Source organism: Protomyctophum parallelum (genome assembly GCF_964188405.1).
Source record: "Protomyctophum parallelum genome assembly, chromosome: 17".
Classification (NCBI taxonomy): domain Eukaryota; kingdom Metazoa; phylum Chordata; class Actinopteri; order Myctophiformes; family Myctophidae; genus Protomyctophum; species Protomyctophum parallelum.
The window spans coordinates 4240286-4257119 of NC_139719.1; positions in this window are offsets into that span (position 1 = coordinate 4240286).

Consider the following 16834-nt stretch of genomic DNA (forward strand, 5'->3'; position numbering starts at 1 on the left):
TGTGCTGGCCATATAAGGAGTTCCTCCCTGTCCCCAGTTAACCCCTGGGGGTCAAAAAACCTTAGGTTTCGTTTTTGACTCTCTATCCTGATTGGACGAAAGGCTGGGTCCCACAGCCAAAAACGAAACCTAAGGTTTTTTGAGTAAAATCACTGAATATACCTTTAAGTCTCTTCACGGTGCTTGGGTAGGACATACAAACGCCAAGTTGGCTCATGCGTTCAATGCACCTCTTCTTGGCTCCACCAAATCTCAACACAAGAGAGTTTCTGTACTTATGTGCACACTTTTTTTGTGAGCGTGCATTTAGAATAGTGCAGCCCGCCATTGCCATGGTGGATAATTTTCTTCTAAAAGATTTGTTTTTTTTTGTCAGAGACAGCAGCCGCCACTTTAAGGAACAGGAGGAATGTGGGAGCAACTCCACTCCACTCTGAAAGCACATTGTCCCATTTGAAGTCTTTCAGATCTGCCGGTGTTGTCTTTTGGAGCACAGATCCTTGTCTGATCATGGTACGGCATTCCTTCTGGACAATACCCAGTACTGCAGCCACAACCACATCCTGGAGTCCTGGTACACTCATGACAGCCTTTGGAATGTGACTGTATCTTTTATTTACCAAATGGTTGGCAATTGTAATCCATTTTCCACAGAGACTTGCTGATCGTGTGCTGAATTTGGTTTTAACTGTAATCTGTAGGATAGAGTGCAATTTGATTAAATGAAGGTGTTAACTAAAAGCAAGTGCACTATGGTCAGAATTCTGTCCTTGACCGCTTTACATTGTTCCTTGTTGAAGAGTTGGCTTGGGATGTAAAGTGAGGCAAATTGGGTACTATTAATTATGATTTAAGTATTGGCTATGATAGATATTTATTTTATAGTTGTAGTTAATAGTTAAAGCTTGTCATACAGTAAATTGAAAATAAATGCACTTACGCGTGGTAGTTTGGCAGAGCGGCATGCAGATGTGTGCGTCGACCTCTAAATACACAAATAAAAGATGTTGTTATACATGCCCATACATTTACTAAATAATCTGATATGTTTTAATACACCAAGATCTGTGTAGTGTTCAAAAACCTGGCCTTCTGTATTACCTGTGATTTCAGAGAGGGTGTGTGTTTTGCACTCTAAGTACACAAATTAAGTTTGTTATTCGACCATACATGTGCTTATTCGACATGCCCATACATTTAGCCGCATGTATTACCTGTGCAGTAAGAGCTGGTGCTACACTTGCACTTGACTGGTCTGCAGCAGCTCCATCAACATCATGCATGGTTGATGACACAGTCATGGACAGTCTTTCAACTGCTTCCTGAGTGACGGATGTAAACATCATGTTAAAAGCTGATATTACATATGCTTATACCAGTAGAATTTATAGATTAGTTAGTTATTTTCTTAAATAGAGAAAATCAGTGTATAAGTTTTACACAAGTAAGCCTAATCTATTACCTGTTCTGTCAAAGAGTGTGCTATGCTTGCACTTGACTCATCTGCTGCAGTAACTGCTGTCCTTGCAGACAGAGTTGTAACTGCTTCCTGTGTGACGGATGTGTAGACGTCATGTTATTGGTCAAAATAAACACAACGATGACTTTAATTTATTATAAATGACCTGCTAAAATATTTAGGAAATGGTAGTAAACTATATATATTTTAATGGTCTAATTTACAAATCCCTTTAAAAAGGTCCTATTTTATGAATTCACTAGAAATGTCATATTCTATATCTTCGTGCATTGTTCCTTGACTACAATTACAATAGCAAAACTGGAGTTGACTGCCTTGCTGAGGTAATGTACTAATTTCCATGTGTTTTCTTTTGTTCATGTTATACATAGAATGTTTGTAATACAAATTGAAGGTTGCTTTTGAGTTTAAAATATTTTTATTTTATTGCAGCTTAATGGTACATCCTTGAAGGTGAAGGCAGCCATGCACCTGCTCAACTGGAGCATGTAGGGGTTCAGTGTTTTGCTCAACGACAGAGGTGGTGATTGAACCTCTGCTCTACACGATACCTCCCAAGTCACTGCCACTGGTGTGGACGGCGATTACCTCCAGCTAGGAATCCCAAGCCCTGCTAGGGCTTGTGAAAGCTTTGGATGCTAATTATCTAGTGAGCTGAGTCAAGCATTGACATAATTAATGAGAGATAGATGGCCCTTGAAAAGAAGTCTATGATTGCTTGGTCCGTTCGCTCATCTTTGCCTACATATGCAGCTCTGATGCCTTTAGACGTGAGGAGTCTTAGGAGACTTTCATGCATGTATGAAGTTTACCGATCTCATCTACAAAAAGTGATACAACACCCTATTCTTTAGGGCCCTACACCAGGGCTTTATACTGTTAAGAGGCTGGTGTACCTCACATTAACCCATTCAGAACAGGAACTCCTTTTGGTGTTTTAAGCATTATGTTATACTTTAGCTGTTGAAAAATAGCAGATGTACAAGATCATAGTGTGGCACTGAGTGCCATGATACGAGCTTGATCATGTGATGCAAATCTTTGAATATATAAATAAAATTACAATATAAATATATTACAATGATTAACTCTGCTCACTTGTTTTCCTTTCATCTGTGTCTAGCCTGGCATTGCCATTTCAGCAGAATACTGAGGTAGATTAAACTACATTTTCACAAAAAAACATTGAATTCCTCAATGTAGGACACAAATATACAGCCGACCAATTCTTAAAATTCAGTCTGAAGATGTTATCTGTCTCTTATTGTTGTACATTAACACATGCACACACAGGTTTATGCATGTTGGTTTATGCCTGTTGGTGTTCTGTACAGTATATGCATAAATTGTGGTCTGTTTTTACATTATATACACAACTTGCACATATGGTCTTGTTTCAGTTTCTTTGTAGATGTACTGTGGAGAGACTCGTTTAACCTATGTTTTGATTTCATTTACAGTCAAATGAACAAACAAATGAAAAGTCAAATTGGACCTGGAACTATGACATAAGGCAGGTGAAACAAACACTGCAGGAAGGTTAATTGGAATGAATTAGTGTTACTGAGATATGTACCTTGACAGCTGAGGCAGACCAAAACACTGTGTTTTGAGGCTTTGATGTTTTTGAAGGCTGAAACTGTGTTGCCCCACTGACATGTTCAACCTTACATTAAATGGGGAGAAAAGAGAACCTATATAAATGTGTTGATTACAGAGACAAGACATCCTTTTCATGTCAGTGGTTCCTGTTCAAACAGCAAACTTTAATGTTTACATAATTATAATATTGACTTATGTTCAAGTCATTACCATAACCTTACAAAACTTCTAACAGTAGGCTATATTAATTATTGCTGAAGTCTGATATGTTCCTTGTGTTATAATTCAATTAAATATGTTAAGTGCAAGAACAGTATAGGAATGATCCTAATATAAAACAGGCTTCTTATTTTCTCATTTCTTTCCAGTGGTTCCTGTTTATAAACGGCAAACTCGAATGTCAAGTGACCATTACTATTACCATATCAGAATTCTAACTGTATACATTCATTATTGCTGAATGCTGACATGGCTTCCTTGTGTTTCATTACATTATATTATATTAAGCTAATATAAACATCATAGGCTTCTTATTATTTCGAAGTCATACATAGGCTCACCTTTTGGAAAATCTGGGAGCCAGGATTTGTTATTTTGGGTGAGGTGGACAGGGCTACTCTTTTAGACTTTCTAGGTGTCTTGGAGGGGGTTATGGTGCCACGGCATCGTTTTGGTTGCTGGACTGCTGCCTCAGCCCCCCCCCCTCTCTCATTGCTGACAGCAGCAGCCTTCCACATCTGGATGGTGTCATATAGGCCTTCTGCAGTCGTGGTATCTGACGGTAGCATGCCTGGCAGATTCGATGGGACTTGGAAGGAGTTTCTTCCAAGTGAACTCCGAACCTTTGGAGTTGAGACGCTGTACGTCTCTTCTCCGGTTACCGTTTGCATTTTAAATAGTGCATGCACATGCTGCAATACACCGCGTTGTATGTATGACATCAATTTGACACAACCGGCAAATAAATTCCGTCATGATGATGGAGATGTGTGTGAAGATACCGGTATACGTGTGGTTCATACATGCAGTCTCACTGACAGGTAAATGAATGACGCATGCCTGCATGAAGCGTGAACTACATTGGAGACTCAAATACACCACCATGACACTGACAACATTGATTATGTTAAAAACATTACATTAGAATTAAATACACCTTTCATTTTTGAGGAAGTAATTTATTAAACACTTTAGTTTCCATGGTCGTTGGATTGTAGTAGGACACCACCGCTCAATGAGCAATTGTTTCCCTTCGGTCTCATTTAGATGTAGCGCCCACTCCATGTGGAACCCGCCCCTGTCTTTTGATTCGCATTTCATTTTAAAACGCAACGCACTGGGCCACGGCCCTGCTGCACAGGATCTGAGGCCAATTTTCCTAGACTGCTGCCCCGGCAACATTTGCCAGAATCAGCGTAGACAGGACCCTGTGTAATATGCTTCCACAGAAAAAAGCAGATGTCAGGATAAATGGATCCCATGAGGGTCACTGGCACATTGCCATACAGTATCCCTTTGAAACAAAGGACAAGTAGGAACTTGTCATGTCACGTCAAATCAGGCTTTGACATGACAGACACTTCAATTCACTACATGACTTGTCAGCAATAGGCCAACTAAACTGTAAATTGTCACAGGTAAAGCAGCCAGCATTTATATCCGCGCTCCCTTGTGATTGTTCCGTGACTTGAGCACAGCACAGTAGTTTTTCCAATGACCTTCTTTACGGAAGAAAAGAGTAGAAGACAAACATTTGTGGAGTCATGGAGTCATGGACAGCACTGAAAACCTTCAGTTCTGAAAGAAAACTTTGATCCACCTGAACTCCCAGAGGAAATACTCGACAGCAGGGCCACAGCAGCCACTAAGGCCCATCAGATTACACAAATCATCAAAATATTCCTCCTCTGAAGTGAGTCACCAAATCAATCACAGGCAACACAAGATATGTTTTGTAACAGGGACCAATTCATAAGCCTTCAGCACAGCACAGCCTTAAAGGACAACTTTAGTTTTTTTCAACCAAGGTTCATGTTTTAGGTTGTTATTAGAGAAAGTAAAAGATGAGTGTTAATTTTTTTTTCATTTGCTGCTTTCTTTTGTTTTAGGGATTTTAGCTCTTTTTCACAGGGGGGCGGGGGCATTCGAGCATGGGGCTAAATATGTATTTCTTTACAAAATGTTATGGTGATTTATTTTTATATTATTTACTATAGTCCTAATAAACCCCAGGAAATTACATCTGGCCACAGAAGATCACAGGATCTATTGAATGTGAAGGTAGCCTACTGGGGGAAGGCTTATACTGTGTGTATAGGCTCAATATGTCAGTTTGTCATATTCAATAGACCCTGTGATCTTCTGTGGTCAGATGTAATTTCTTGGGGTTTATTAGGACTATGATAAAATAAAATAAAAATGAATCGCCATAATATTTTGTAAAAAAATACATATTTAGCCCCATGCTCGAATGCCCCCGCCCCCCTGTCAAAAACTGCTAAAATCCCAAAAACAAAAGCAGGCAGCAAATGAAAGAAAATTAACACTCACCTTTAAATTTCTCTAATAACAACCTAAAACATGAACCGTAGTTGAAAAAAACTAAAGTTGTCCCTTAACCTTTGCATAACAGCTGCTGTCACCTGCGGTCAATGAGGAAAAAGCCTCCTGTGCACGTCAACAACACACACTGCAGCAAAACTATGTAGTCTGAATTAACCCAGCCCTTCGCCTCTGCAACATGTTAAAAAAAAACCCATTTCAACCTCTGTCACCAAGTACAAACTATTGAAAATGTCATATTATCTCTCCCGTCCCTGATCTGGCTCTTCCTGGTTTGACAATTGCCCCTGTTTCATTATACTTTATCTCGACTCTCACATTATAACTCCAACATAGACATAGACGTTTGTTTTCTCAATTTATTTTCAAGTTTGAGCTGATCTGTCGTGTTCTTCCCATTAATTTTGCCTGCTGTTGTACCATTTCCAATTCCAACTCCTTCCCTTTCTCCAATTACATTCGCAACATCAATAATTCTTTCTGTTTATCAAAACTCAAAGCCAAAACAGAGAGCAAACTCTGGGAGCAAACAAACGACCAACATTTGAAGGTGTGTCAAAACCTCACACTCGTATACAGTTCAGTCAGATAATCCACGAATAAAACGAACAAATATATTATTATAAGATGTGAACAGAAGTGTAGATATAACATTTTAACTTGATGTTCAGGCTCTGCTACATTTTTCTCCCTGCTCAAACCATTAAGAACAGGGAGATAAATATGAAATAACAACCTCCCATGGGGAACAGAACAGAACTAATAGCAGAGCCCACTGGTGGTGCTGGGGTGGCGGTGGGAGCAAACAGCGCAGAACAACAAACCAGGGACACGAACGCAGAATCAAAAGTCAAAGTCATACAATTTGTCACACATGTTACCGCAGTGAAATTTGTTCTCCGCATTTGACCCATCTCTTGGAGCGGTGAGCTGCAGCCAAGGAGCAATGAGCTGCAGCCGTGCCGCGCTCTGGAATCATTTGATTAGTAGATTTGACCCCCCCAATCAAACCCTTTGATGCTGAGTGCCAAGCAGGGAGGCATTGTGTCCCATTTTTACAGTCTTTGGTATGACCCGGCCGGAGATCGAACCGCAACCTCCCAGTTTCAGGGCGGACACTCTAAACACAAGGCCACTGTCTGGTTGAATGAACACAGACTTTTGTAAGCTTGAATGCCACAGACGAAAAACAGTCTAAGTCCACACTATTGATCCATAATGTATAAATGATAGATAAGGGTTCAGGACAACGAGGCCTTTTCGTGGAGGGGTCAGAATGAAATTTGGACTTAGACTGTTTTTCGTCTGTGGTACTCAATTACTACGTCAGCGTATGACGTACAGCATGGGTCTTGCATAACACTGTAAACCACATGGGCTGGCTCTCGAGTGTATTCTACCTGAACTATAGCTTGCAAGATCCGCATCATTTAGATTGGCTATAGATTTGCCTTCACAGCCTTAACACCTAATGCTCAGTACTTCTTCCACCATTGGCTGGCATGCACGCACGCACGCACGCACGCACGCACGCACGCACGCACGCACGCACGCACACACACACACACACACACACACACACACACACACACACACACACACACACACACACACACACACACACACACACACACACACACACACACACACACACACACACACACACACACATAACATATCACACTTTGAAAAATTCTACCTGGCCTCTTTAATCTTCCTCCCCTCTGTGTGTGTGTCTCTCGGTTCCATCCCTCTCCTCTCCGCCCTCCATCTGTTACCCCCCATAGCCTACAGTGTGTTTCTCTATACATCTCCTCTCCTCCATTAATCTCTACTTATCTTCTATGACGAGGAGGTGCAGCTCATCTCTTTCTTCCTCTATCTCTCCCCTACACTTTCTCATCTGTCTCTTACCCATACCCATCTCTCCATCTTTCCTTATGTACGTGTCCTCTATATGGTGCTGTCTGTCTGTCTGTCTGTCTGTCTGTCTGTCTGTCTGTCTGTCTGTTCTGTCTCATTAAAAACAAGAATGACTCAGTCATAATTGCCAGCTATAGCAAGTTCCCGTTAATGAACATCTGTAATCAGATTGTGTGCCGCAGCCTCTGCCCTCAGCTCACAGCTTCACGTTGCTGTGTTCAGAGTAAGCAGCCACATGGCTGCTTAAATGCAGTTGGTCAGAGGACCATTTAGCAAGTCAGTCATTCAATTAGAGACTGTGTCTATAGTCACTAAATCATCATCAACAACCGACAAACAGTCTGACAAGTGGTCGGCCAGACCGGCTGGTCAGTGACACATGTGTGCATTCACTGTGTCCTCAGTCAGTTGAGTTAAACCAAACAACCAGCATACAGTCATTAAATAAGTGAGTAAGTTAGACAGTCCATCAGCCAGATGGCCAGTCCGTTAATCAGCCAGGCTGACAGTCAGGCAAACAAGCAGCCTGTCGCCGGTCAGATACTCAGGTGCTATTTACACGAGGATGGTGTTCATATAAAACGTCAAAATAAAGTATCGTTTGCTGCTGTCATTTAGACGAGAACCGTGTTCTCAGGAGGTGAAAACGCAACGAAGTGAAACCACCTCCCAGAGTGGAAATCTTTGAGAACGCCGTTTCCTATGGTCTCCATATAAACAGGCAAAACGGTGAATCCGCAAAACTTATGACATCATGGCTCACGTTGGCTCACAGCGCATATGTTTATTACATTGATGCAGAGCCATATCATTATGATATAATGGAGTTCCTGAACAAGCCTCCCTCCTCGCCTACAAAGTGATGCTCATCAGCGATGTTGAATGTAAAACCATGATGTAAATAAAAAGCCTTGTGATAGACGGCAGCCGCGGCAGCAGCGTTTATGTAGCCTAATGTATTATAAAATATATACCATCCCGTGGCGCGCCCAGAGCCGTGTTGCGCCGCTTGCGTGAAGGGCTTCTTCTTCTTGTACGTGGGTGACCTGTCTATTTGGCAGCCCGTTATCGCCACCTAGCGACAGTATAGCATAATAGCACATCATATCATAACGTGTGCGTTCTCGTGTAAAGGGTAAGAAAAAATGAGAACGCAACGGGACTTTGACGTGTTATATGGAGATCGTCGCCGTCTAAAAGAGGCCTCAGTCGATCAGTTTGACATACATAGTCTGACAGACATAGGGCGCTTTCACACCCAAAGTTCGCTTAGAAGGTCCGGATCAAGGACCAAGGACCAAATATTAGCATTTTGATTTTGGTCCGTTTGGCGTTCACACTGGACTTTGTAAAGCGTACCAAATATGTAAACAAATGACACGTCATTATTAACGTTATTATAACATTCATTATTTTATTAGCCAAATAAGAGCAACAGATGAACAGAGGAGTAGGTGTTTGAACAATAATGTGCTTGCTGCGGATGTATACAATTCACGGAGATGTATAGCCTACAACAAGGTATCCCCGATAAAAAGGACTTTTCTTCCATGTACCTTAACCCGATTAGATATATATTTCTGCGCATCAAATCGGCGGGCATTTCCATGTCATCTTATGGTTTAAACTTGAAGGTGGTCAGTTAGTATTGAGCTTCAAGTCAGAACAGCTCTGCTGCAGCTAATTGAGTAATTGAGTTGACCTAGTTTTACGTCTTTTGCTATAGTGATCGTGATGTAATCAATGAATCATTTGGGACCACCTGTGTATAGCCTATTTAACATTAAATATTTCTCTGTCTCTCCCCCTCATGTACACACACACACACATGAAGACTCACATGCTTTGTCATAACTTGCGTGGCGGCGGCACATGCTTAAAATAAAACAGCCTGTCGGAGTGGACCAATAGCAGCCAGCTGCAGCCTGCAGCCTCGCCAAAAGCCAAAAACAACGAAGCCTGTTAGCAGAAAACACCTCCCGAGGCAACAGAACAGAGAAGACAAAAAAATATATAGTTTGATTCACACCGTCAGCTTGTTCTTTTGTTGTTCTCACTGTCTTTGTCATTGCATCGCTTTGATTACGTTAATGGACTTCTGGTATCGTCGCATTATTATTAGTAGTCTATTTGAGAAAGCCCATCAAGTCAAGGGTTGCCTTTAGTCTTAAAGAAAGAGAATAATGACTGTGCTGGCATTATATAGCCTACTGTATAGCCTAGGCTATACAAGTCAAGCATTATAGCCTAGGCAATACTATTTTGATCAACTCACATCAATAATACCGGGTGAAAGAAATATGTCACATATTGTACAATAGCCTATGAAGTTAATATAGGCTATATTTAATGGTTTGCACTGCAATGACATGACAATGATGATGATCTGAAAAATGAATGAAAATCTATTGTGCCGTGCCGTCGCCCCGGATCGCACACAAATAAAATAAATTGCCAAGACCACTAACATTTTATTTAGGCATATCTCGCTCATTTCTTATGAGATTTTTAAAATTTAAATATCACCATAATCCTTGGGAACTCTACTTTCAATTGGTGTTGTCAGCCAAGACTGTATTGTCTTCCAATCTAACGATATAGTCACATTACGCACAGGTGCGCACAGGGGCTGCATGCGTCTTCCTGTGCTGTCATTACGAGAGAGAGAGAGAGAGAGAGAGAGAGAGAGAGAGAGCGAGCGCATAGTCTGATATAGGCTATATTAAAGGCCTGTAGATATAATTGCTTGCATGCGCTGAGAGAGAGAGAGAGATGCGCTCCAAATTTACCATACCGTACATACCATTCCGTGTACATCTGTAGGCCTACAACTTGTACATCTGTTATTTTTGCGCATGTGAACCACGCTGCCATTACATTTGCGCTGCGCAGTGCGCCTCGACATATATGCGTCTACTATTAAAATCAGACTGTCAGCTCAATAGTGATCCCCGTAAAAAAGACATGCTTTTATAACTAATTATTAATGCAGCCTCACAACTGCCGACGCCCGACGGCTATTTTGGCTATCGTACTGTATTTGGTCCTCTATAAAGTCCGAATGCGTTCACACCAGTAACGAACCGCACCGTGGTTCGTTTGGAAGCGAACCGAGTCCGGCCTTTTTTAGCGGACCATGGTTCGTTTCTTTGATCCGCACCAGAGTTCGGATGCACGTTCACACCAACCGAACCAAAGGGGTAAGCGGACCATGGTTCGTTTTAAACGAACCAAACATGTCCGGTGTGAAAGCGCCCATAGTCTGTCAAACTGACGGTCAGTTTAAGAACTACTGATTTAGAAGTCATTTGTAGAATCAGCCTCAGGTATTAATGGGTTAAATCAAGATTTCAGCAAACATCCTCTTAAACACAAAACTACAAAAAAACAACATTATTTCAGAAGGCAAAATCAATAATGGCTGCAACTTCCAAGACTGTTTTATTGCATTAGATTAGGTAAGACTATTTGGTGCGTTTATAAAATGCTCTATTGCTGGTGGTATGGTATGGTGGTCCCACGGTAAAAAATAATAATAAGCATTTCTTATTTGGCTCCATTAAAGTTGGAGAACTCATGCCCCACAGCAAGGACATTATTCTAAACAAGAAAATCCACTCCCTGCTTTGGGACCTCCCTGCTTTATCAAGGTAATTAAGGAATGTGTAGACACACATTAAAAAGCAATACTGAGTAGAGCAGTGTGTGTAGTGTGTGTGTGTGTGTGCATGCGTGCTCTGCGTGCGTGTGTTCGTGCGAGCGTCGTGCGTGCGGATGAGGGAATTCATTCAGTTTCCAGAGATACTTCATAACAATAGAACCATGTCTTCCTAATAGTACTTCATAAGCATAAGCATGTGAGCAAGGAGGCTCACATGATGGCTCATTGACTCATTGACTGTAGGGTCCCCCAGGGGTCGTACTGTACGCCTCAACACCAAAGACACACATTGTGACGTTGTAGATCTGCTATTTTGCCAAAGGTTTGCCTAGTATGAATGCCCAGAATTTGGCCATATTTGGACATTTTAATTAAGAAAGGACAAACTTTTTTTCCTTTTGATTACAGCTTTGTTCATTCCCTACAGTAAGAATGAAACACTTTCCATGGCTGGAAGGTATAATAAAATAAAATGAAATAAAAAAGTGTCTCCCAAGGAGATCTATGAAAAGCAAGCAAACTTGATTGAAACTCGACAAACACCAAAGAAAGAGTATAGCCTATCCAAGTATAAGAAACACAAGATAGACGGTTTCGGATGTTATCAGATGATTTAATCTCTGTCATCAGCCCTTATCAAGACCACGCAATGGACCAAGAATGGACATTTCCTACGTATTGACGTTGTTGTCAGCCATTGACCTATTGTCCGCGTTGGGCACGTTGTGTGACTACTAGCCTTCGCCAGCCTGTGTGGTTTCTGGTCTAGAGGGGCGGGGGCTGGTCTAGAGGGGGGGTGCTGGTCTAGAGGGGGGGGGGGTGGTCTAGAGGGGGGGTGCTGGTCTAGAGGGGGGGGGTGCTGGTCTAGAGGGGGGGGGGTGCTGGTCTAGAGGGGGGGTGCTGGTCTAGATGGGGGAGTGCTGGTCTAGAGGGGGGGTGCTGGTCTAGAGGGGGGAGTGCTGGTCTAGAGGGGGGGTGCTGGTCTAGAGGGGGGGTGCTGGTCTAGAGGGGGGGGTGCTGGTCTAGAGGGGGGGTGCTGGTCTAGAGGGGGGGGTGCTGGTCTAGAGGGGGGGTGCTGGTCTAGAGGGGGGGTGCTGGTCTAGAGGGGGGGTGCTGGTCTAGAGGGGGGGGTGCTGGTCTAGAGGGGGGGTGCTGGTCTAGAGGGGGGGGTGCTGGTCTAGAGGGGGGGTGCTGGTCTAGAGGGGGGAGTGCTGGTCTAGAGGGGGGGTGCTGGTCTAGAGGGGGGGGGTGTTGGTCTAGAGGGGGGGTGCTGGTCTAGAGGGGGGGTGCTGGTCTAGAGGGGGGGGTGCTGGTCTAGAGGGGGGGTGCTGGTCTAGAGGGGGGGGTGCTGGTCTAGAGGGGGGGTGGTGGTCTAGAGGGGGGGGTGCTGGTCTAGAGGGGGGTGCTGGTCTAGAGGGGGGGGTGCTGGTCTAGAGGGGGGGGTGCTGGTCTAGAGGGGGGGGTGTTGGTCTAGAGGGGGGGGTGTTGGTCTAGAGGGGGGGGGGTGCTGGTCTAGAGGGGGGGGTGCTGGTCTAGAGGGGGGGGTGTTGGTCTAGAGGGGGGGGGGGTGCTGGTCTAGAGGGGGGGTGTTGGTCTAGAGGGGGGGGGTGTTGGTCTAGAGGGGGGGTGCTGGTCTAGAGGGGGGGGTGTTGGTCTAGAGGGGGGGGTGCTGTTCTAGAGGGGGGGGGGTGCTGGTCTAGAGGGGGGGTGCTGGTCTAGAGGGGGGGGTGCTGGTCTAGAGGGGGGGGTGCTGGTCTAGAGGGGGGGGGTGCTGGTCTAGAGGGGGGGTGTTGGTCTAGAGGGGGGGGTGCTGGTCTAGAGAGGGGGGGGTGCTGGTCTAGAGGGGGGGTGCTGGTCTAGAGGGGGGGGTGCTGGTCTAGAGGGGGGGTGCTGGTCTAGAGGGGGGGGGGTGCTGGTCTAGAGGGGGGGTGTTGGTCTAGAGGGGGGGGTGCTGGTCTAGAGAGGGGGGTGGTGGTCTAGAGGGGGGGGGGTGGTGGTCTAGAGGGGGGGTGTTGGTCTAGAGGGGGGGTGTTGGTCTAGAGGGGGGGTGTTGGTCTAGAGGGGGGGGTGTTGGTCTAGAGGGGGGGGTGCTGGTCTAGAGGGGGGGGGGGTGCTGGTCTAGAGGGGGGGGTGTTGGTCTAGAGGGGGGGTGCTGGTCTAGAGGGGGGGTGTTGGTCTAGAGGGGGGGGTGTTGGTCTAGAGGGGGGGGTGCTGGTCTAGAGGGGGGGTGCTGGTCTAGAGGGGGGGTGCTGGTCTAGAGGGGGGGTGCTGGTCTAGAGGGGGGGGGGTGTTGGTCTAGAGGGGGGGTGTTGGTCTAGAGGGGGGGTGCTGGTCTAGAGGGGGGGTGCTGGTCTAGAGGGGGGGGTGCTGGTCTAGAGGGGGGGGTGTTGGTCTAGAGGGGGGGGGGTGTTGGTCTAGAGGGGGGGTGCTGGTCTAGAGGGGGGGGGGTGTTGGTCTAGAGGGGGGGTGTTGGTCTAGAGGGGGGGTGCTGGTCTAGAGGGGGGGGGGTGTTGGTCTAGAGGGGGGGTGCTGGTCTAGAGGGGGGGTGCTGGTCTAGAGGGGGGGTGTTGGTCTAGAGGGGGGGGTGCTGGTCTAGAGGGGGGGGTGTTGGTCTAGAGGGGGGGTGCTGGTCTAGAGGGGGGGTGCTGGTCTAGAGGGGGGGTGTTGGTCTAGAGGGGGGGGTGCTGGTCTAGAGGGGGGGGTGTTGGTCTAGAGGGGGGGTGCTGGTCTAGAGGGGGGGTGCTGGTCTAGAGGGGGGGGTGCTGGTCTAGAGGGGGGGTGTTGGTCTAGAGGGGGGGGGTGCTGGTCTAGAGGGGGGGGGGTGCTGGTCTAGAGGGGGGGGTGCTGGTCTAGAGGGGGGGGTGCTGGTCTAGAGGGGGGGTGTTGGTCTAGAGGGGGGGGGTGCTGGTCTAGAGGGGGGGGGGTGCTGGTCTAGAGGGGGGGGTGCTGGTCTAGAGGGGGGGGTGCTGGTCTAGAGGGGGGGTGCTGGTCTAGAGGGGGGGGTGCTGGTCTAGAGGGGGGGGTGCTGGTCTAGAGGGGGGGGTGCTGGTCTAGAGGGGGGGTGCTGGTCTAGAGGGGGGGTGCTGGTCTAGAGGGGGGGTGTTGGTCTAGAGGGGGGGTGCTGGTCTAGAGGGGGGGGTCTGGTCTAGAGGGGGGGTGCTGGTCTAGAGGGGGGGGTCTGGTCTAGAGGGGGGGGGTGCTGGTCTAGAGGGGGGGGTGTTGGTCTAGAGGGGGGGTGTTGGTCTAGAGCAGTGTTTCTCAACCTATGTACCGCGGCACTTTACTGTGCCTTTGAAATCTCCAGGTGTGCCTCGAGATTTTGACCAAAAGTAACACTAGCCCTCCCCCGAAAGCGATAGATAGGCGTCCTATTGTTGCGTCGTTGTTGTTGTCACACGTCTAAATAGACATGCGAAAACAACATGACGACGGAACAATAGACTCTTCACTCTTAACGACCATCGGCCATAGAAATGTTAATCGCCTGGCAACTTTACTGTATAAATGGGGCACAGCACAGACATTTCGCTCCCTCCAGAAAGACACCACCAGAAACCGACAGCAGCACACACAGCGCCGCCGAGTCACCTCCACCTGACGACGGCACAGCAACAACAGCAACAACGGCGGCTACTAACGCAACGCCTACAAAGAAAGCCCCTGCCAGACTGTACCGCGATGATTACATGAAGTTTGGATTCACGTTTACTGGGGATAAAACGTACCCGATTCCGCTGTGTATAGTTTGTGGATTCAAGCTTGCAAACAGCGCATGGTTCAGAGTAAACTGAAGCGCCACCTTCATACCAATCATGATGAACTCGCTACGAAGGACAAACACTTTTTCGTGAGCTTGAAAGAAAAAAAGGAGAAAGACACAACGAAGCAGGCAAGTCTCTTGATACTAGAAAGAATATCCAGCCATCACAGCCAGCGCAATGGCAGTGCTGCTCCCCTTTTCCACAACCTACCTGTGAGCTTAGCTTTTCAAGCCTGACTTGAAAATGAAGAGCTCCGTGTCTGTTTGTCCAGCATCCAGCCAGGATAAAAACTCTTTGTTCAGGAAAACAAGCTCAAGGTTCACACTAAGACAGAACTTGTCAAAAATATTTACTTTTCTTTTTATCAATTGTTTTTTACGATTTTCTTTGTACAAAAGTGCTCAAGTTTAAGACCATTGTATTGTGGCAAAAGATTTTTGTTCTTGTTTTTACAACTCCTTTTTTTATTTAGAAGTATTACTTTGCATTGACAAATTGAACATGTGTGTGCTACATTTTGTATGAGTTTTCAAAAATAAATTGGTGAAACTGAGGCACTGTCTCTGTCCTTTTCTTTCTCTTTAAAGTAATTTGACGAGTGCTGTCATGTGTGTTTTTAAAAGTATATTGGGTTCATATATATATATATATATATATATATATATATATATCATATATTATATATACAGTATATACACACACCATATATCTAGGTGTGCCCCGATATTTTTAGTCTATTAAAAGTGTGCCCCGGGACAAAAAAGGTTGAGAGACACTGGTCTAGAGGGGGGGTGCTGGTCTAGAGGGGGGGGGGGGGTGTTGGTCTAGAGGGGGGGTGTTGGTCTAGAGGGGGGGTGCTGGTCTAGAGGGGGGGGGGGGTGTTGGTCTAGAGGGGGGGTGTTGGTCTAGAGGGGGGGTGCTGGTCTAGAGGGGGGGGGGGTGTTGGTCTAGAGGGGGGGTGCTGGTCTAGAGGGGGGGGTGCTGGTCTAGAGGGGGGGGTGTTGGTCTAGAGGGGGGGTGTTGGTCTAGAGGGGGGGTGCTGGTCTAGAGGGGAGTGCTGGTCTAGAGGGGGGGTGCTGGTCTAGAGGGGGGGTGTTGGTCTAGAGGGGGGGTGCTGGTCTAGAGGGGGGGTGCTGGTCTAGAGGGGGGGGTGTTGGTCTAGAGGGGGGGTGCTGGTCTAGAGGGGGGGTGCTGGTCTAGAGGGGGGGGTGCTGGTCTAGAGGGGGGGTGTTGGTCTAGAGGGGGGGGGTGCTGGTCTAGAGGGGGGGTGTTGGTCTAGAGGGGGGGGGTGCTGGTCTAGAGGGGGGGGGTGCTGGTCTAGAGGGGGGGGTGCTGGTCTAGAGGGGGGGTGCTGGTCTAGAGGGGGGGGTGCTGGTCTAGAGGGGGGGGTGCTGGTCTAGAGGGGGGGGTGCTGGTCTAGAGGGGGGGGTGCTGGTCTAGAGGGGGGGTGTTGGTCTAGAGGGGGGGGTGCTGGTCTAGAGGGGGGGTGTTGGTCTAGAGGGGGGGGTGTTGGTCTAGAGGGGGGGTGTTGGTCTAGAGGGGGGGTGCTGGTCTAGAGGGGGGGGTGCTGGTCTAGAGGGGGGTTTTAAAAGACTTCAGTGCACTGTGCCTACCCATGATGCGACCGCAGGTCGCATCATGTGTAGGTACAGTGCAAGGAATAAATGCATTCGCCATGTATTTGAAGGAAGTCTGATCCAATCATTTTTAGATTTCTCCAGTTTAATCCTGCGTTTAGGTTTTGTTGTGTTCAAGATCTGATTTTAGGTATGTTTAAGCCTCCAGGGAAATCCGTGTTGAGGTTCTTAATCCACCGTTTTTCATTAAAACGTCTTTGTCCTACTG